The sequence below is a fragment of the Antechinus flavipes genome, chromosome 5 (assembly GCF_016432865.1).
Source record: "Antechinus flavipes isolate AdamAnt ecotype Samford, QLD, Australia chromosome 5, AdamAnt_v2, whole genome shotgun sequence".
In the NCBI taxonomy this organism is placed as follows: domain Eukaryota; kingdom Metazoa; phylum Chordata; class Mammalia; order Dasyuromorphia; family Dasyuridae; genus Antechinus; species Antechinus flavipes.
In genome coordinates, this window is record NC_067402.1 from 176,505,624 (window position 1) to 176,528,662 (window position 23,039).

The window sequence follows — 23,039 nt, forward strand, 5'->3', positions numbered from 1 at the left end:
AAAAAAATGCTATCCCCTCCAGAGAAAGAACTGATAGAATCTAAATGCAGACTGAAACAGAGTATTTTTCACTCTCTTTTTTTTTTCTTTCTTTCCTTCTTCCTTTTGGCTTGAGTTTTCTTCCACAAAATAACTTATATGGAAATGTTTTAAACTTATGTCATATTTCTTACTGTCTTAGGGAAGGGGAATGAAAAAAAAAAGAAAGAGGGATAGAACTAAACTTTTTTTTTTCAAATGAATATTAAAAATTGTTTTTTCATGCAATTTGGGAAAAAACAATAATATTTTAAAAAATAATAACATAAAACACAGGTAAAATAAAATATATGCTCTTTTCTAACTAATACAATGAAGCCAAAGATTATATTAAAATTTGTATTAATCATTACCAAATATTTTCAAAAATTAAATATACCTGTTTAATAGCAAAAAATTAAAAAAAAAGTATTTGGCATAAATGAGGGGAGAGCAGGAAAAAATGGAATGGGTATATGCTATCTATCCCAAAATCCAAGCATCTTTGTTTAAAAAAAAAAAGTGACAATCCCAGGAGATTTGACATGAAACTCAGAAACATTCTTTTTATATTATTACACTTATTAGCTAAAAAAAGAAACAGAAAAATATAAAAGTTTAAATAGTAAAAGACATATAGAAGTTATTCTTCCTCTTTACCCTTCAGTAACATCAGGTATAATAAAAGGATACAAAGAACAAATCAAAGCAATTACTTATAAAAATAAATGGTTTAGAGTTTTTTATTAAAAGAACAAAGAGAATTCCTTGAAAATAAAAAATCATTAATATGTTACATACATAAAATATATTATTGCAAAATATCAATGCTAGATTCAAATTCCTTTGTGCCCCTACAATCTTCTTCCTTGTGTTTAATACACATATCCTTCTCCCAGATCAACTGTACTTTTCAACTGTGGGAATATAACTCAATATTACCATTGACCCTGTACCTTATTTTTAATCAATGTACTTTATTTTTAAATACCAAACAAGCATAGGAGCTGGAAGTAAGACCCTGCTTCATTAGGGCTGTATATCCTTTATTTAGTCTGGGTAGTTCACTAAGATTTAGTTCTATAAAGTTTTGAGTTCTAAATTCTATCCCTCTTTCTTTTTCCTTTCTTTCCCTTTTCCTGAGACAGTAAGCAATCTGATATAGGTTCTACATGTGCAATCATATAAAACAATATTTCCATAAGTTATTTTGTGCAAGAAAACTCAAACCAAGGAAAAAAAAGTGAAAAATATTCTTTCAGTCTGCATATGATTAGATTAGGTCTACTGTTCTAATCTAGAGGGTTTTTTTCCCTTTCTTAATTTTGGTATAGATGATAGTCATTCCATTTAGTGAAGCAGGATTGCAAAATGGATAAAGAGCAGGCCCAGACGAGCGAATATAATAAAGATGACAATACTCTCTAAACTAATCTATTTATTTAGTGCTATACCAATCAGACTTCCAAGAAACTATTTTAATGACCTAGAAAAAATAACAACAAAATTCATATGAAAGAACAAAAGGTCGAGAATTTCAAGGGAATTGATGAAAAAAAAATCAAATGAAGGTGGCCTAGCTGTATCTGATCTAAAATTATATTATAATGCAACAGTCACCAAAACCATTTGATACTGGCCAAGAAATAGATTAGTTGATTAGTGGAATAGATTAGGTTCACAAGACAAAATAGTCAATAACTATAGCAATCTAGAGTTTGACAAACCCAAAGATCCCAACTTTTGGGATAAGAATTCTTTATTTGACAAAAACTGCTGGGAAAATTGGAAATTAGTATGGCAGAAATTAGGCATGGACCCATACTTAACACCATACACCAAGATAAGATCAAAATGGGTCCATGGTTTAAGCATAAAGAATGAGACCATAAATAAATTGAGGAACATAGGATAGTTTACCTCTCAGACTTGTAGAGGAGGAAGGAATTTGTGACCAGAGAAGAACTAGAGATCATTATTGGTCACTAAATAGAAAATTTTGATTACATCAAATTAAAAAGCCTTTGTAGAAACAAAACTAATGCAAACAAAATTTTTTTTTGAAGGGAAGCAACAAACTGGGAAAACATTTTTACAGTTAAAAGTTCTGATAAAGGCCTCATTTCCAAAATATATAGAGAATTGACTCTAATTTATAAGAAATCAAGCCATTCTCCAATTGATAAATGGTCAAAGGATATGAACAGACAATTTTCAGATGATGAAATTGAAACTATTTCCACTCATATAAAAGAGTGCTCCAAATCACTATTTATCAAAGAAATGCAAATTAAGACAACTCTGAGATACGACTACACACCTGTCACATTGGCTAAGATGACAGGAAAAAATGGACATTGATGCATTGTTGGTGGAGTTGTGACTGAATCCAACCATTCTGGAGAGCAATCTGGAATTATGCCCCAAAAGTTATCAAACTGTGCATACCCCTTTGGGCTTATATCCCAAAGAAATACTAAAGAAGGGAAAGGGACCTGTATGTGCCAAAATGTTTGTGGCAGCCTGTGGTGAGCTTTTTCTTCTCAAAACACAGCCAGGTGATAAAAGCTCAGATCTTTTATTATCTCCAATATAGCCCGGTTAGCTTAGAGGTCCATCTCTCTGCTTGGTTCCAAGAGCTCCCTCCATGGTCGCCAAATCCAAAGGTTTTGTTCCTTCAGCCTCAGCCTCTGCTTTCTTCTGCCTCCAACCAGCACAGAGATGGAATGAATCTCGTCTCCTTCACTTGGGGCTCGGCTAGCTTTCTGGTGAGTCTTTCAGACCAGCTTGGTCTCAGTGGGGGGCATGCAGGAGCCCAGCCACCTACCACAGTGGTGTGAGATGAAGATGAATCTGGTTGTCCACTGAACTCTCGACTCATAGCTTCTTCCTCTGAAAACTCTTCTTCTGCCACCAGCCAGCCAAGTGGAAAATATTCTGCCTTGCCTCGGAGAGAGGGCTTCTGGCGTAATTCCGCTGAAATCTGTCAAAGTGCTCTCTGTCTGCACCAGAGTTGCTCCTCTCCAGTCCAGCTGAACTCTCCTCTGCGACCAGCCAGCCAAGTGGAAAATATATTCTGGAATAGCTCTCTCTTCATTGGCCTTATATGTGAATCTTCTGAGAGAATGGGATTATGGGTTTTCTCCCATAGTGCTCTCTGGCCCAAAGAGCTTTAAGGGAGGTGTGAACACAAGAATTGTACTAATTAGTTCTACTTAGTACCTTGTTTCAGGTTCTGGCCAAAATCTTCTTGTAAGATTAAATCAACTCTAATTAGTTAGCAGTTTGTAAAGATTCCAACAGCAGCCCTGTTTGTAGTGGCTAGAAACTGGAAAATGAATGGATGCCCATCAATTGGAGAATGGTTGGGTAAATTGTGGTATATGAATGTTATGGAATATTATTGTTCTGTAAGAAATGACTAGCAGGACGAATACAGAAAGGCTTGGAGAGACTTACATGAACTAATGCTGAGTGAAATGAGCAGAACCAGGATGTCATTATATACTTCAACAACGATACTGTATGAGGATGTATTCTGATGGCAGTGGATATCTTTGACAAAAAAAGAAGATCTAATTCAGTTCTGATTGATCAATGATGGACAAAATCAGCTACACCCAGAGAAGGAACACTGGAAAATGAGTATGAACTGTGTGCATTTTTTGTTTTCCTTCCCAGGTTATTTTTACTTTCTGAATCCAATTCTTCCTGTGCAATAAGAGAACTGTTCAGTTCTGCACACATATATTGTATCTAGGATATACTATAACATATTTAACATGTATAAGACTGTATGCAATCTAGGGGAAGGGGTGGAGGGAAGGAAGGGAAAAATCAGAACAGAAGTGAGTGCAAGGGATAATGTTGTAAAAAATTACCCATGCATATGTACTGCCAATAAAAAGTTATAATTATTTTTTAAAAAAAGTTTATGGGCACTCCCATAAAAAAAAAAAAAAAGTAGGCCTAGAAACCAGGAAGATCTACCTTCAAATCATGTTTCTGACATATTGCCCATATGAACCTAGTCACTTTAGCCTGTGTTGCAAAACTAAGTAACTCTATAAGCCTGTGAGATGTGGAGAAAATGCCTATCCACATTGCTAGAGGGAATTTTCTTACCTAGGGGTTCCCTATACAAATGAAATCATACGTCCAGTCCTTCTCACAAAGCTGCCAGCTACAAATTTGCTAAAGATGATATATATGAGACTTCATGAAAGCCATTCAATATACAGGTCCCAAGAAAGGACTCCAGGTAGTCTACCAGCAATCTTCTTCCATATTAAGACAAAACATTAATGAGCACTTATTGGGTTATAACAAGCATCTTTGAATCTACTGAGATACATTATCATCTTGTAGAGGGCAGGAACTTTGAAAAGGTATATTTAAAACTCAGTATGATTGATGTGATCTTACAACAAGATATTAACTCAGTGGAATTGATGAGATAATAGTTCCCTAGTGATATAATGATTGGCTTATACTCAATATGATGAATTGATGTAATTGTAATAGAGTATTTAAGAGGTCAGAGTCATACTGAAGTCAGAGACTAAGATGTGCAGACAGCTGACTGACTGACTGGAAGAGACAAGAGACTGTAGACTAGCCGACTGACTGAAACTGCTGGTTCAGACTGAGAGACTGAAGGGGACAATAAAGACTTTGGACTTTATTCCTGACTATTCTCATGGTGATTATTCTGCTGTGACCAAGGCTGGTCCCAAGGCCCTTCAGAAAGCTAACCTGGACATTACATTGTAATGTTCTTATTTGGTTTCCTGAAGGTCTTGGGAACAGTCTTCTTTTCAGTTTAGTAATCACCACAAGAATAATCAGGTGTTAAAAGTCCAAATTCTTTGTTATCTCCTGAGTCTGGGGCAGCTTTCTGGAGAGCCTTTCAGACTAGCCTTGGTCTCAGTAGGGGAAGTGCAGGAGACCAGCCACCACCTTGGTGTGAGATGAAGTGAATGAATCTGGCTCTGAGTCCCCAGGCTTGTGCTTCAGCCTCCAGCCACCACAAAGGTGGACAATGGGATGAATCTCTCTCTGGGTCCCTTCCAAGTCTGTATCTGTCCTTATGAGTCTGTCTCTGGCTCTCACTCTGGCTGAGTTTGTTCCAGCTTATATGCTCTCTTATAATTACATTATCATAGATGTGAATCTTGTAGAACTATATTAAGTACTAAGTACATATACTGAACTAGAGAACTATTAAGCACCATGCTAAACTAGATAACCATTGTCCCATCAATTCCACTGAGTTAGCATCTTGTAAGAATCCTTGTTTCAAGTTCAGAGTACTGGCCCATTACATCATCCAATTTCTTTCCAAACATCCACAAAAATAAAAGGAAATATATGTTCCTTTGATAAAATCTAGGCAAAGTATGTCTAGAAAATAGTAATTTTTCTCTGATCTGTCAAAAAAGGAAATGAGGTTAAATAGCATGAGTATATTGTTTCTTTGTAATTGCCATAACTCTTTCTAGATTCTTAGAATCTATCCAATTGTACAATTCACTCTAGAATTTTCTCCAAAAACTGAATATTAACTGGTTTGAAAATTATATCCTCTTCCTTCTTTTGAAAATTGGAATAAGATTTGCTCATCCATACATACCCAGTTAAAAATTAAAAATCATTACCAGAACATTTGATAATTAACCTCTCAATACTTCAACATATCCAACAATCTTTAATTGGATCTGTATTTGAAATTTTTCCAGGAAAGTTTTATCTTTTCTGATACAGCATTTAAGAGATATCAGAGTGGAACTTCAGTGGAAATGCTTACTCAAATTACTATGGATGAAGCACATCCTAAAATAGCAGTGAGTCCAGGATAAAAAATTAGAGAACTGTCATGGCTTACTTGTTACTTCAAAGGTTTCATGATTTTTGAAATCACAAGTCACTTCCATTGCAAACACTCAAATCTTATCTTAGAACTATCGATATCTTAGTAGTCTTATCTTAGTAGACACATCAATATCTTAGTAGACCTTTTCTATAACTTAAGAGATGATCTTGTTCTAGTAAATAGCAATTAGTTTTTTGTAAGACAAATAGTTTCAAGTACATGTTTTATTGAAATGTTTCTCTGAGCTGACCTAGTTTTAAAATTAAGAAATCAAAACTCTTACATCCTACATGGAGGCATCTATCAAGTATACAAGTTTAAGATGTGACTTTTTTGTGTATGGGTATCAGCTGAACATATGATGGCAAATAGGCCTGGGAAGAGAGAAGTATCTCAACTTTTAAAGAATGTAAAGGTCTTTTATTTCCTTCCTAAAAATGAGTCAGAGAAAATACTCTTTCAGCCTCAGAGCAGAAAGAAAAAAGAAAAAAATACTTGAAATGGACAAAGTATATGACTTTCAAAGTGAAATGATTAAATAAAGATATGCTAGTAGAGGAAATTTAAATGAGAGAAGTGCTGAAATTGAGGGTAACATTCAGAACATTCAAACTAGAAAAGCTTTAGCCATGTCTGCCAGGAAAACCAAGTTGCATTTTTCAATTTTCTTAGAATTTCTTCATGTGGATGACATCCTGTGAGTGAGGATTCCATTAGCACACAATCTAACAGGAGCTGTATATAGCAGAATGGAGAAAGAATAACCTGGTCTGTCTGTTCTGATATTTTAAAATGTGCTATGCTCCCCTTGTGTTGCTGAATATTTTTATTCATGTAGATGTGAATTTTTTTCCTGCAACAGCGGGGTTTTTCTATTGCCTTTTGAATCATAGATATATCCAACTTACTCTCTTTAGTCTAAGCAAAGTTTTCTTAAAAAGATGAAGCCAAATAACAGCATAACACATTCCCAGATTCATTGAGTTAAAGCTCAATATCCTGACATTTCCTTTCCTAGAATAGAAATCAAGAGAATCAGTAGACCACAAGGATTCCCTAAAACATGAGAACAAAAGAATGAAGTTTGAAAGTGGTTTTGGTGTTGGTCTTATTACATTATTCCTCTGGTGGTTTTAAAGGCCTCTATGTCAGAAACCAGATATGTAGCAAGATCTGACTTTTAGAATCAAAGGAGACTGGATCATTTAAAGCTATCAGTAAGTCAGATAGATCTCATCAGTCTTAATCCCATCAGGAATCAATTTGGCTTTTGTTCAGCCTCTATCTCTGTTTTGCTTTGGTTTCAGAATCTTGTTTGTGTCTTCAGATTCCCCTTGGGTCAGTGACTCAACTCTCCCCACTCTGCCCCAATGCTCGATCCTTTCACTTAAGCATCCCTTAGTGCTCAGATACGTTTATTTCCAAAGGATGGCCATATTCCCTGCCTCTTCTCTTCAATTGGAAAGAAAATATTTGTATAGTTTGCTAGAAAAGGAAATCGCAAACTTTCCAGTATCTTTACCCAAGAAAATTCCAAAAGGACACAAAGACTGAAATATGATTGAAAAATTATTAAATAACTATCATTCTTTCTTCAGGCAGAAGTGAAACCCATGAGACCCTGACCCATTAGTTAGTCTCACTGTTGACCTTATCAATTCAAATATTTTCTTTTTTGATTATGACTATGTAAAATTTTATTTATTAGACTGGAGAAAATTTCTAGGAAAAGTTGACTGCTTCAAAAAAAGTTTGTTAGGATTTGAATGAATTTAAGACGCTTCTGGTAGATTTTTTTTTTGTCCCAACAAGGAAAGTAACACAATCAATAATGAAGGATGACTTAATTTTAGAACTTACCCTAGGTTAGATCTTCAAAAAACATGTTCTTCACATGTCTTCCAGTCTCATCTCCACATGACTCCATATGCATGTGTGTGTGTTTGTGTGCAGAAAATTGTGTGTACTAAAAAAATCATATAAAATCAGAATTGTAAGAGGCCTCAAGGTTATCTAGTCTGAACTGTTCCTGAAGAAGAATCCCTTTTAAAATATCTCTAACAATTAATTCATCATTAAATCTTTACTGGAAGACCTTCAGTGGCAGTTAAGTCACTCTCTCCTGAGATAGCAAACTCTACTTTTTAATCCTAGATATCCAATTTATTTTCCTTGGCCTTTAAAAATATATATTCTTTAACACTTTTAATAAAAGATTTTCTTTTTTCCTTTATATTATTTAGATATAATGCAATGCAAATATATACATACGTGTGCATACCATATATGTATACATATGAGGAGAGAGAGAGAGAGCTAGAGCAAGGAAGGAGGGAGGGAGAGGAAAGGATAGAAGGGAGGGAAGAAAGCACTGGGGGGAAAAGGAAGAAAGAAGATGGATGAGAAAGGAGAAAAGGCAAAGGTCTGTTTTTGTGCATCTTACAAACATTATTCTTTATTGTGTCCTTTGGAGAGCCAGTTTTCCCAATATTTTAAAATAAATATTTCATCCTCCATGAATCGTCTCCATGCTACATATTTTCAATTCTTTCAAGTTATGCTTTTATGACATAGTTTTGATTTTTTTCACCATCTGAGTCACTCTGTTCTTGAATCATTTCTCAATATCTTTTCTAAAACACGGTGATCAAAACTGAATACAATATTGCAGATATGGTCTGAGCAGAGCCAAATACAATGGCACTGGCTCCCTTGTTCTATAAATGCTGCCTTTATGAATGAATGAATGAATGAATTATACAGAGTCAGCATTATATAGGAAATGGAGCACCAGCCTTGAAGCAAGGACACAGATTTAGGGCCTGCCTCTGTCACATAATGACTACGTGACTCTGGACCAATCACCACACATCCCAGTGTTCAAGTTAACTATTTAAAAACTATTATCAACCTACATTGATAGAGGGAATTTTCTTGCCTGGGAGTTCTCTATATGAAAACACAGGTCTGGTGTCCATGTGTATATGTGTATATATATGTCCTGCTTGTACCTACTCATTTATATGTAATCTTCTTGCAAGTGAGGATTGTTTCATTCATTTTCTCTGTGTACATTTAATGATATATTTACATGATTTTATTTCTAAATATATCCCTCCTTCTTTATTTTATTCATTGTACTTATATAATCTCAGTGCCCACAATAATCAATTTGATTTGGTAACAGGGCTTCCCTTGGCAAAATGGCAAGGTATTTGCCTCAAAATTATGGCACCTAAATTGATTCCAGTAATAAGAATAGCAGAGCTATCATGAAGGACTTTGATTTTTAAAAGTGGGCAGATGTGGGGATGGAAGTGCTAGAGGAGCACCAGGAATTCTGAGACTGGTGAGGTAGTTGTCATTTTTTAAAAATTTATTTTTATAAAAACTACCTTGTTTTGGATTCCTTTACCATTTCTCTAGTCAAAGCCAAATTTTTGGCTGTTTCCTTTTATTATTTAGTGTGGGCTGATGAAAGGGTAAAGACCTGTCCTTAAGAAAAAAATCTCACTTCTCCAGTTTTAAGGAATTTTTCCTTTACATATCTTTAAAAAAAAAATAATAATTTGGTTGATAAGTTTCCTAGGCATCTATCTAGTATAAGTCCTTTCAAAAAATTCCCATTTTTTTCTCCAACAAAATAACTTCCTTTTTTGTTTCGAGAATTCAAGAGTTGTATATAATAGTTTTTTTTCACATTTTTTTCTTATCTATTGTCCTTCAGATTTCATTTTTTAAAAACTCTTGTGATAGTTTTGTTTATCTAACACTCAGTTTGCTTGACTTCATTTACTTGCTTTTCCTTCCGCAGCTTCTGACTTTTATGATGTGTTACCAGTCATAATTTTCTACCCTCTTTTACATGAGGTTTTGCAAATACATATATTTGTTGATAAGTCTTTTCAGTCATATCTAATTCTCCATGAGCCCATTTGGAGTTTTCTTGGCAAAGAAAGAAAAGTGGTTTGCAATTTCCTTCTTTACCTTCAGCTTGCTTTTTATAGATGAGAAAACTGAAGCAAACAGGGTTAAACCAGAGTACACAGATACAAAGACTCAGTCTTTGCCACTTAACTGCCCAAATAAGTTAATGTTCTAAGCCAAAATTATGCTTAGTTTCACCACATCTGTGATTGGCAAAGAGATCACATTATTTGATATGTTTTGTCATCATTTTTCTTCAGTTTATATTCTGTGGGAAATAATAATAGTCTACACTGGTGTCTATTCCTTTATCTATTTCCCATTTTTCATTATCAGTAATTTATTTGAAAAGATTAAATTAGAGCTATTTTATTTGCAAGCAAGACCTCAACTTTGTCCTTTTTTTCCTAGTCTGTGAAAGTTTGATGTTGATTATGGATTTGGATAAAACATGAAAAACACAAACCTAGTATATTAGTATGACAGATAATATTAGTAATTAGAAATCAGAACCTGAACCTTATTAATACTTAAAAAAAGAGAGATTTATCACATACAAGTACTCACTGATCATGTCAACATGCCTTCAAATCTTCAATTCAGTTTTAGTAGAATGTGCCCAAATTGTTCAGGTTAACAGAATATAATATTTTTCATTATTTAGGAAACACATTTTCTAAGGTAGAATTTTATCTGTCTTGCTCAATAATTTTTTTTCCCATCTAAGATATTGAAAAAATAAACAGATTTTACATAAGAAAACAAACTAAAATATTAAATTAGTAAATCATAAATTTAAAAAGACATATGCACAGAGGCCTACAACAGAGCCATTTCATTTAATAGTCTCCATTAATTAGAAAAGAGACAGTTTGGCCTCAGTTTTGTGGAGGTTGTTTTTCCTCTCAAAGAAAAAGCTGAATAATCATTTCCAAAGAACAGATGTAATTCTGCAATTTGCAAACTGCTTACCAAGACAGATAGTCTAGGGCAAGTGAAGAACTAGGATTTTTTCCCCCCATTTGGGTACATGCCCAGGCAACACAGGGGCTAAGTTTTAATGGTTTCAGATGTAACTTTGGTTTAAAAAACTGCCTAGAAAACACCAAACAGGTTTTCTCCTAAATCATTTCCTGGTTATAGCTACTAACCTAACATTTCTTCAAATTAAAGCCAATAATGGCACCTTTTAACCTGTGTGCCCCACTAGCAGCACTTGAAACCACTCTATACCGAGTGAGAGAAGGCAGATTCATCTTTAAACAAAGAATTTAGTTCAATTGATTCCATGTGAATTTCTTCAAGAATATGAGGTGAATGAGGTGATAATGTCAAGGGGGGTAGGGAGAGAGAGAAACTGAGTCTGAGTACTTGCTCTTTAGCTTCTTTATTGTTCAGTCTTTTGTTTACTTCAGGGATCTCTAAAGGAAAAGAATCATCATTTTCACTCTTTAATCCATTATTGTTTTAGTGCCAATAATCTATACCAGTAATATAAACCCCAATCTCAACTTTTTATTTTTCATCCATAATGCTTATTGTGAGATAAGGTTGGCTTGATTAGTAGCTTGAAGAGACCTCTTTATCTCTTTCCATTTTAGATGGAAGCCACCTTCATAAGGCCTTCATTATTACGCAACTTGCCAGATGCAACTAGTTGTTTTTCCCTATCCTTGTGTGAGGGATGTAGAAGACCCTTACCCAAAATGACTACTCAGAGATCCCTCAGTAGAAGGCAGAAAAGTTGTTTATTGAAAAACCTCCGGAGGATGAGCCGTCCCATCGCAAGATAAGCTCGCAGTAGGAGGGCTAAAGAAGTAGTAAAGATACATAGCTTTTATACAAGAAATTACATCACAAGTAAGAGAGCAATGAGAAGGGGAGGGGGAGGCATCTAATTGGTTGTTGCTAGTTGGAGAGATTGGAATGGAAGGTTTCTGTTTCCCTGAAATCTCCTGATTTCTGGGAAACAAAGTCAGGCCTTCAGGCTTAATCAAGCAGACAGTGGTCCAGCTAATAGACTAAATATTGATAAATGTCAAATACTAATAAATGTCATCAGTTCAGGTTAAGTAAATATGTTTCTAGCTGGCCAAGGCTCAAATAGATATGAGCCTGCACATATTATACAGGTCATAGGGGAGACACAGAAATAATAAAATACAGAAAAAGAATTCATACATTCCTGTAAGTTCTTCACCTTATCTATTCCCCACACTTGCATTAGTAGCCAATAAGATTTCTTTTATCTATTTTCTCATCCCACCCCCTTGTAGCTGTTCTTCCCTCCAATACTTACAATATTGTTGTTACTCTGTATTATGTTTTCATGGTACTATTTGCTTCATTTTGCATCAGATTTTGCAAGTTGTATACCTTCTCAGGTTTTTCTAAAACCATCTTGTTCATCTTGTTTTATAGCACCACAGTATTCCATCACAATCATATGCCATAACTCATTTAGCCATTTCCCAATTGATAGGCAATCTCTTAATTTCCAAATCTTTGTCGCCACAAAAAGAACTAGATAAATAGATCCTCTTCCCTTTTCTTTGATGTCTTTGGGATACAGACTTAGTAGGTCCAAATTCCAAAATCAGAATGGTTGGACTAGCTCACAATTCTACCAGCAAGGCATCAGTGTTCTTTTTTCCCCCATGTTTCCTCCAGCATTAATTTCCTTTTTTGTCATATTAGCCAATCTGATAGGTGTGAGATGGTATCTCAGAATTGTCTTAATTTGCACTTCTCTAATCAGTAGTAATTTAGAGTATTTTTTTTCATATGACTATTGATATCTTTGATTTATTCTTCTGAAAACTGCCTGTTCATATCCTTTGGCTATTTATCAATTAGGGAATGGTTCTTATGTTTATAAGTTTGGCTCAATTTCACATATATATATGAGAAGTGAGGCCTTTGTGCTGTAAAAATGTTTCCCAGTTTTCTGTTTTCCTTCTAATTTTGGCTACATTATTGCTAAGGCTTATGAACCTTATTTCAAGCAGAGTACACTTAGAAATAAGGATAGGGAGGGAGAGTATTTATAAATTCTTACAACAGACCTAATAAAATATGAAATTTAATAAACCTAAGAAAATTAACATAATAATCAAAGTATGGTAGATTAATCATAGCAATCTTCATTATCACATTAACCAGTGTTAACAACCCAAATTTAATTTTTCAGTATAACCAATACAAACTTAATACTACTTTCCTCGATTTACTAATATAAACACTAATACCCTTAACTCACAATGATCTGAGTAAATGCAGATTAAATTGAGTAAGTAAGCATATCAATATTGTTTTCACAGTGTTTGTCAAACACTAGATTACTATGGTCATTTGCTATGTATAAACATTGGGTACCAAATCTATTCCACTAATCCACCACTCTGTTTCTTAGCCTGTTATGAGTTCAAATGTGGGGTCCCTGTTCGGGCGCCAAAATGTCGGAGTTTGTTCTTCTCAAAACACAGCCGGTTTAGCTTAGAGCCCTCCGAATGTCTCCAAAATCAAAGGTTCTCTCCTTTAGCCTCTGCCTCTGCTTTCTTCTGCCTCCAACCAGCACAGAGATGGAATGAATCTCTTGTCTCCTTCACTCGGGGCTCGGCTAGCTTTCTGGTGAGTCTTTCAGACCAGCTTGGTCTCAGTGGGGGGCGTGCAGGAGCCCAGCCACCTACCACAGTGATGTGAAATGAAGATGAATCTGGTTGTCCACTGAACTCTCGACTCATAGCTTCTTCCTCTGAAAACTCTTCTTCTGCCACCAGCCAGCCAAGTGGAAAATATTCTGCCTTGCCTCGGAGAGAGGGCTTCTGGCATAACTCCGCTGAAATCTCGACTTGTAGCTTCTTCACTCTGAAGAACTTCTTTGACTGGCCCATTGAAGCTCTATTTATGCTCCTTCAAGAGAGGGATTGTGGGTTTTCTCCCATAGTGCTCTCTGGCCCAAAGAGCTTCAAGGGAGGTGTGAACTCATTGAACTCCAATGAGTAAAGGTGTGAACACAAGCCTTGTATTAATTAGTTCTACTTAGTACCTTGTTTCAGGTTCTGCCCAAAACATCTTCTTGTAAGATTAGATCAACTCTAATTAGTTAGCAGTTAGTAAGGATTCCAACATTAGCCAATATCAGATTGTTTTGATGATCCACAAAGACTTGGAAATCAACTGGATATCCATCATTTGAGGAATGGCTGAACAAGTTATTGCATAGAATTATAATTTAATACTATTATGCTATAGGAAATGATGAACAGGATGCTTTCAGAAATACCTGGAAAGACTTACATGAACTGAGATAAAGTGAATTGAATAGAACTAGGAGAATATTATATGAATGCATATCATACAACAATATTATACAATGACTTAGCTATTCCCAGCAAAACAAAGCTCCAAGACAATATCAAAAGATTTATGAAAAATGCTATCCATCTCCAGAGTCCGAATGCAGATTAAATCGTACTATTTTTATGGGGTCTTTTGCTTGTGTTTTCTTCCACAAAATGCATAATATGGAAATATATTTTATATGACTGTGTGTGTGTGTGTGTGTGTGTGTGTGTGTGTGTGTGTGTGTGTGTGTGTGTAAAACCTATATCAAATTGCTGCCATGGGAGAAAGCGGAGAATTTAGAATTCCATTTGTTTCAAATGAATATTAAAAACTATTTTTACAAGTAATTGGAAAAATAAAATATTTACATTCAAGAAGAAAAAAAAAGATTGATAGAGCCATTATTTTAGCAAAATGAATGAAGACAGCTAGTTTGAAAATAATCCTAGAGTAAAGAAAAAATAACTATAATTCTCTGCATCATAAATTTATCTGGAATTTAATAGCTCTGTCTTGTTAACCTCTTCTTGCTCATGAAAAGAAAAAAGATTGTTTAAATCAGGGGGCAAGTTAAAATGATAAAATGTAATGAAAGTATGGAAAGTGAAATTTGTAACAAATAGGGATCAGTGAAGAGGGACTGCCTACTCTATCCCTTCCATTTCCTGGGCTCAGATCCTTTTGTCTTCAATAATGGGGATAGATAGTCACAGTGACCTAAAGGAGGGAAGTGACAAAGAACTAGAAATGTCTTTTGGGAAGCTTTGGAATATTCAAAGCTTTCCATAATGGAATTAATTGGTTAGGCAAATTAGAAGTCCTTACAGGACCAAAAAAATACTAGTTTGCTACTAAAGGAGATTGTTTCAAATTGAGGAGTTTTTTTGTTTGTTTTTGCTAAATTACAAAAGAGAAATACAAGGAAAGATTAGTTCTTTAGATAATTTAGGGTATGATTAGGAAATACAGTACTCTGCCCTGTAGTAGGCATGTCTTTTAATCTTGTGAGTTCCAAAGCAAAGGAATGGAAATGTACTACTTAGAGCCTCTCCTTATGCTTTACCCATAGTTGAAACTGAAAAGCCTCTAAAAAATGTGAAAGGATGGGGCTAGGTAATGAACATGAAAGAACTAATTTGACTAAGTAGGTGATTTCTGAAGAAAAACAAAAAAGTTCATGGAACGGTGAAAGTATAATCACAAATCTTTGAAAATTACCTAATTGTTTTCTTTGGGCTTTAAATTTTAGAACATGGATTCCTAATAGCCAGGGAAAATTAAGATTTTGTTTTTTTTATCTTGTAGTTTTAAATTGAGATTTGATCAGGTGGAGATTCATATTGTAATAAATTATGATGTATTGAAATGAGCTCTCCACTTAATTTTGTAGCATCAAATGCAAAAATAAATAAATAAAAATAAAAAAAGAATGGATTAGGGAAACCTAAAATATACTCTAGCCTCAGAATGTAATGCCAGAGAAACTAAGCAAGATAGAGATTAGAGAACAATTTAATAGTTTGTTAAATGGAAAGATTTACTGGGACCAAATGGATCCATGATTTGGTCCCAGAGCTGAATGAGACTATTGTCTCAAAGAATCCAGCCCTGAATGTCCGATACAAGATTCTTTTGTAGGGTTAAAAGACCGATGACATAATGGGGGAGATACTTAGATGGGAATGACCTAATGCGGGAAGAACCTAGGATGAGGATGACACAGTGGAGGCAGGCACCTAGGATGACATAATGGAGAGAGGTACTGAAGAGGCTCCTGATATGCTAATGATGTTTAAAATGGATAAAGACCTTTATCCCATTAAATAAGAAGAAGGAATAAGTATAGCCTAAGATCTAAAATATAAGACTTTTATCCTATCAAGCATTAAGAGGGAATGGTTATAACCTGAGGCAAAGTAACTAAACAGAACAATTAGGGAAACTGGGTCAGAACATTAAAAGAGAACTGTGGCACAACAAAAAAGTTCTTACTTATGTAATCCAAGACAAGTTACTTTATCTCTTTATCTCAGTGTCCTAATCTGTAAAGAAGAAGATAATAATGGTACCCACCGGCCAGAGTTGCTATGAGGGTCTGTAATAACAATATAAATATTATTGTTTCTTTGTATAATATGATGACTCTATCCTGGATGGAGTGGCCCCGTATAGAGCAATTACATTTCTTTTAATTAAATGTCTTTTATTTGCTGAATTATCATGCTGAATTATTCTTTTTTAATGTCTAATATAATTTGAAAATGCTTTTGGTCAAATGGATATCATCTGACAATAAGTTTTATTTCATCTTTTAAATACATGTCATTGTATATGTGATTGTATTTCCAATTTTTTTATATTGCTGAATATGAAAAACCATTGTATCAGAAATGTGGTAAGACAAAGAACTCTTTAAATCGGGATAGTGTTAGATTATGAATTGAGCTGTTAAAAGAATGTGATAAAAAGTGGATATTTAAAAACTGCTTAATATTTAATGTGGTTTATTTTGTTTTAAAACAATAATAATGATGATATTGATGATAATTTATTGTTGGAGGAAACGTTGCACAGACCTTTAAGATGTTTTATCTGTAAGATCAGTTGAGATTTTGTATTCAGGCAAGGTCATAAGATCTTATCAGCCCTATTGATCTTATGTTGAAAAATCTCAGGTACTGAAAGTGAAGAACCTAGAATTGAGAAAAGAAGCTCCCCTCTTTTTCAAAGGGAAGGGAGGGAATTGATAAATTTACTATACAAAAAAAAAAAAGAGAGTTTTCATATGAAAATTTTTAGCTTATAAAAATTATGAAAATGTAAAGAATGTCTTAAATATGTAACTTCAATATAGCAATGAGTCAGCTCTCAGGTATTTGCTAAATGACTGACACCCATTGTGTAATTAGTTTTAATGTATAAATAAAGGGTAAATCTCTTTAGGGAAACATGAGAAAACTAATGATTCAAGGCCTAAATTAATGAAATTTTGCTATATGAGAAACTCTTGGGGGACTTTAATCTGATATTCTTTTTTTTTTTTTTAATAACTTTTTATTGATAGAACCCATACCAGGGTAATTTTTTACAGCATTATCCCTTGCACTCACTTCTGTTCCGATTTTTCCCTTCCCTCCCTCCACCCCCTCCCCCAGATGGCAAGCAGTCCTTTACATGTTGAATATGTTACAGTATATCCTAGATACAATATATGTGTGCAGAACCGAACAGTTTTCTTGTTGCACAGGGAGAATTGTATTCAGAAGGTATAAATAACCTGGGAAGAAAAACAAAAATGCAAGCAGTTTATATTCATTTCCCAGTGTTCTTTCTTTAATCTGATATTCTTTTGAGTTTTATTTTAGGTTTTGTTGTTTGAAGTGTCATTAAGCCAATCAGTATGTGCTAAAGTCTGAGAACTGCTACAGATAGATGTTTGTCCTGAGAAAAGGTGAGGGGACAACTTTGAAATGATCTTGAGAAAGAATCCTTTTGACTCATTTTCCCCATGTCCTTTTCGAACAGGAAATTTCCCAACTTGGGGAACCTGGCTTTTGATACCCTGTGATTAATATGGAGTTCTACAACATGATTGTCTCTTAGATTTGAGCTAATGGAAGTTTTCCCCATTATGGTATATGTCAGGTCAATCTATGCCCTTGTGGGGATGAGTTTTAACCTTTTCCTTTCCTAGCAAATTTCTATAATCAGGATAGGTGAGCAATAGAAGCTTTGAAGTAGAATATTAAATATATTAATTAATAAATTGGTATCAGGATATCTCTGAGTTAATATAATAGTATGAAAATGTAAAAAATCATAACATTTTAATCTAAATTTGTGGTCAAATATTAATATAGGGATGACAGTTTGGGGGATGTGGATTAGACTAATAAAACAAAAATGTATGGTAAAAAATGTTAATTAATTGGAATAGTAAATTTTGAGAAAGTAATAGGATTATTTTTCTAAGAATGTACATATGTATATGATCAACTTCCAAATGAATTTTGTATGGGAATTCAGATGCTCTGTTTTAGTATTAAGTTCTCAAAATTGGATTAAGGATTGTACATACAAAATTGCATTAACTGTAAAGAAGGTAAAAATTATTTTCCCACTTAAAATTACTGACAGTTTTAGCAGAATTACCTATGAAACTCCACAAGTAATTTGAAATCAAAGAAGCAAAGCCCTCTGCAGAGCCGTCCTGAGCCTGAGACCAATTCCAGAATGTCCAAGAGAAGATGTTTCCAAGGACCAGACAACTAAGTAAGACATCTGGGATTCAAGACAAAATTTGATAATTAAATGAGCAATAATTAATGGTATTTAATATTGATGATTATGGTTGTAGCTTTGGTTTCATATTGTTCATGTTTGCTATTTTCTTCATTATTTTAGTGACATGTAAAACTTTTCTCTCATGGAGAGTGAATGTAAATCAACATGCTATGTTCACTTTTTTTGATCATTCTTTTGAGATTACACATGTTTACTGATTGTTGTTGTTGCTTTAGATCAGAGAGAACTGTCATTTCATATAAATAGTATAAGAAATACAAATTGGGATCAAGATCCCTATGAAACTAGTTAAATAAACTTAGGTAAGATAATGCGTTAGATATAAACTATTCAGGTAAAAAAATAAAATAAAATAAAAATTTGCTTCTTACAGATTTGTATGACATTGTTAGTTTCTAGTTATTTGCCATTTCAAGAAAGAGCTGCTATAAATATTTTTGCATATGCTGGTATTTTTCTTATTTCATTGATCTCTGTGTATATAGGCTTAATAATGGTATTGATAAAGTCAAAGTGTATGCTTGGTTAGTAATTGAGAAGGCATAGTTCAAAATTGCTTCCAGAATGGCTGGATCAATTCAAAATTCCACCAACAGTGCATTAATATGCCTATTTCCCACAGTCTGTTTTTTTTTCTTTTAAATTAATTTGAAAATACATTTATTAAATAAAAAAAATAATCGAAACTTTGAAATTTTAAAATATGCTACATAAATGCAAAAGTACTATTTTATTATTATGAAAACATTCACCAGATTTACAAATATCCAATTTGAATGGTGTGCAAGGATGAAGGGGTAGGGAGCCTTGCACCATGCAATAGGAAGTACAAAGGCCTTAAAGCCTGAGATCCTTGGGTGTGGCTTTCTGTGACTAGCACAGACCCCCTCATGGATGGAAGCTCTGGTTGCCTTGAGATCCATGTCATCAACAGGAGGAGTCTGCTTCTCTAATTGGCTGTGCGTGTGAGACCTCATAGATCCTATATAAGCTGTGGGGACCAGGAAGTAGGTGGAGTTTTACTAGCAGTTTACTATGAGTTCATCAGGAGCTCACTAGGAGTAAGCAGGAGATCAGCTAGGTCAGGATGTGAACACATGGAATAAAAGATCTTAAGCTTGCATGTGGCTGTCCTTGGGTGCTCAGCTGAATGTAGAACTACCACTCAATGAGGCAGTGGCCAGAGATCTCTGAAGACCTCTGATTGACGCAGTGGCCAGAGATTTTTTTGAAGGCTTGGGAATTAGGCATTGTTATGAGCCAGAACTTGAAACATGGTGATAACTCAATGGAATTGATAGAAACAATGCTTAACACCTTTGAAAGTTCACACATTAGTTCACACATTTGGGAGATTTCAGGGTTCAGTATGAGATATCCAAATTCACACCTCCCATAATCCCACTCTCAGAGGAGGAGTCAGTCTTTGAGTTTATACCTCTAAAAGAGAATAAAAAGAGCTTCAGTCAGTCAGTCAGTTCAGAAGATTGCCAGGAGTCGGAGTTGAGCTAGAGGCAGAAGCTGGAAGAACTAAAAGACAAGCTGCAAGAGCTCTTGGAACCAAGGAGTGAGATAGGCCTCTAAGAAAACTTACCGGGCTATATTGAAGGAGACAATAAAAGATTTGAACTTTTAACACCTGGCTGCATTTGGAGTGATTATTACTTTGAACAGAAACTAAGGCTGCCTCCAGAAAACCTCCCCAAGAAACCTGCTTCCCAGAGGACCATCATATATGAAGAGAACACCAAAGGCATGACTGGTAATAGTAGTTTTTGGGTAGGAAACCACAATGGTGGATATCTTACAACAATACTGAGCCATTTGTTTCAGATCCCCATTGTAGCTTTGCATAACTGCCTTTGGATATCGATCTTCATAAGCAAAATATGTTCAAAGTAGAATTTTTTCACCCTAGTAATACTTCATGTCAAACAGATTTACAAAAAAACAACTAATGAACTCCTACAAAGAATTCCCTTTTGTTTTCATGGCTTAGAATTAGCTTAACTCAGTGACATGTTACTGGCTGGAATTTCCTTCTGTAAGCATATGATTTATAAGCTTACAGTCCCTGAATTCCATGAGTTTGGTTTAGCTTTACCAGACATTTAGAGTTTGGCAATCCCTTTGGTGTTTCAATCTATTTTGAACTAAAATCAATTTGCCCTCTTTGAAAACATGTGGCAATATAAATCGGGCAATACAGTTCACTCTCTAAACATAATAGGAACTTGTTTCATTTTTCTGAGCAAGAAGGGGCATAACAGTTTCCCCCAGTTTCAACAACATCACTGTTATATCACAGACACTTTGACAAGTATGTGATTCATCCATCCAAATTTAATAGATGAAGAAAACAGAGGAGAATGAGGTTAAATAATTTGCTAAGATGATCAATCACAGAAGAACTCAGGAGGAAAGTAATATAGAGAATTCTTAGTTCCTGAATGCACAACCCATCCTTCTATTTATGATGTAGCATCACCAAGTTTTGATACTTGAATTAAACACTCCCACATGTTCAAACTAAATCAAATAAAATCTTGGCACCCATATAATGTCTTTTATACACAGAAACTTGAAAAATCTCTGCGCTTTCTTCTGTCACTTTAATGTAATAAATAATATGAAGAAGTAGCCTTCTAAAAATTGGGAAGGAATTAAAGTAATAAATGAAATAATATGTGCAAGGTAATTTGAAAGTATTCCCCAAAACCAAACAAACTGTATGCCCTTTGATCCAGTAATACCATAACTTAATCCGAATCCCAAAGAGATCATTTTTAAAAAGGTGTGTGGGTGAAGGACCTACATATGAAAAAAATACTCATAGCCTTTTTGTGAGGGTCAAAGAATTGAAAATCGAGGGGATGCCCATCAATTGGGGAATAGCCAAAAAAGCTGTGGCATAGAAATGTAACATAATATTATTATGCAATAAGAAATGATGAATAGGCAGATTTCAGAAAAATCTGTAAAGACTGGTACAAACTGATGCAAAATGAAATGAACAAAACCAGGGAAATATAGTATACAACATCAACAATACTGTGGGATAATCAATTATGAATAACTCAGTTCTTCTTAGCAACACAATGATCAAAGACATTACAAAGCTGTATGTACAAAGGACTCATGAAAACAAAATGCTATCTATATCCATATAAAGAACTGATAAACTCTAAATGCACATAGAAGCATTTTTTTCATATGTCATATTTTCCCTTATTTTTTCTTCTGATCTGTTTCTTACAACTGTGAATAATGTGGAAAAATATTTTACATGATAGCATATGTATAAACAAATAGGTAGAAGAGGTAGTGGTATGGGGAAATGTAGGAAAAAGTGAGAATAACATTACATATTAAGAGTTATATGAGGGAAAATTAGAAAGTAGTGGGGAAGCATGGTGATAATATAGGAAAAAAACCAGAAGCAGTGTTGTCATGGGGACCTATACATAAAGAAACAGATTACAAGTTTGGTGAGGTTTCATAATCTGTGAAGGGACTAAATCTACCTTTCTTCTTCTTCCCAGATTATAAACAGGAATTTCACTGCTTTTTTTTTTAATATACAAAAAAATCAAAAGAGGACTTCACAAGAATGAAAGCCTGAAGAAACAAAAGAAAATATTCGAGTGAGAAGAGGACAATTGCACAAAGTTCAAAGTGGATGCAAAAAGAACTAATTCAACAAACTTATACATTTGAAAAAAATGGAAATAAGGCTAGAAAAAAGTGACAATGAATTTAAAAAAAAGGCTTTTTTTTGCCTGCTAAAAAAATTAAATGAATATAGAATAAAAAAGAAAAACTTGAAAAGAGAGAAAACTTCATATCAAATATCAAATATTGTATAATGACAAATATATGATTAGGAATCATTCCCCAATGGAAAAAAGTCAAAGGATAGAAAGTTTTCTTTTCATTAATTTTCTTCTTTTCATTATAAACTTAACAGACCCCAAATAAAGCTAAGATTTCTGTAAACAAATTAGAATATAAAGATAAGATTATAAATGAAGCTATATCTATATATTATATATAGCTTGCTTTTTCTTTTAAATCTACAAGAAAATAAGATTGTCCAATGTATTTATTTCCTTCTGACCTTCTTTATGTTTTTGTCTGTGATTTAATTTTTTTTTCTTTTTTTTGGACAATCCTTAATTGTACTACCTCCCCCTAACTCCTTTAAATACATTCTTAAAAAAAAAAAAAAAAAAAAAGCACTTTGTAACATATGAATGACAAAACAAAATAAGTTTCTGGATTAGGCTTGTCTGAAAATGTATGTCTCATTCTATACATTGAGTATATAACTCCTCTATCAGGAGGTAGATGGCATGCTTCATCTTCAGTCCTCCGGAATCATAGTTGGTCATTAAATTGATAAGAGTTCTTAAATTTTTCATAATTTTTCCCTCCTTACAATGTTGTTGTCCTGCTTTTGACACATTCTGATTGGGGGACTCTGAGCAATTCACTAAATTAGTCACCCAGAAAACTCTCTAAGAAAGACAATAAATTGCAGGATAATTACTGATCTGCCTTGGTAGGAAGA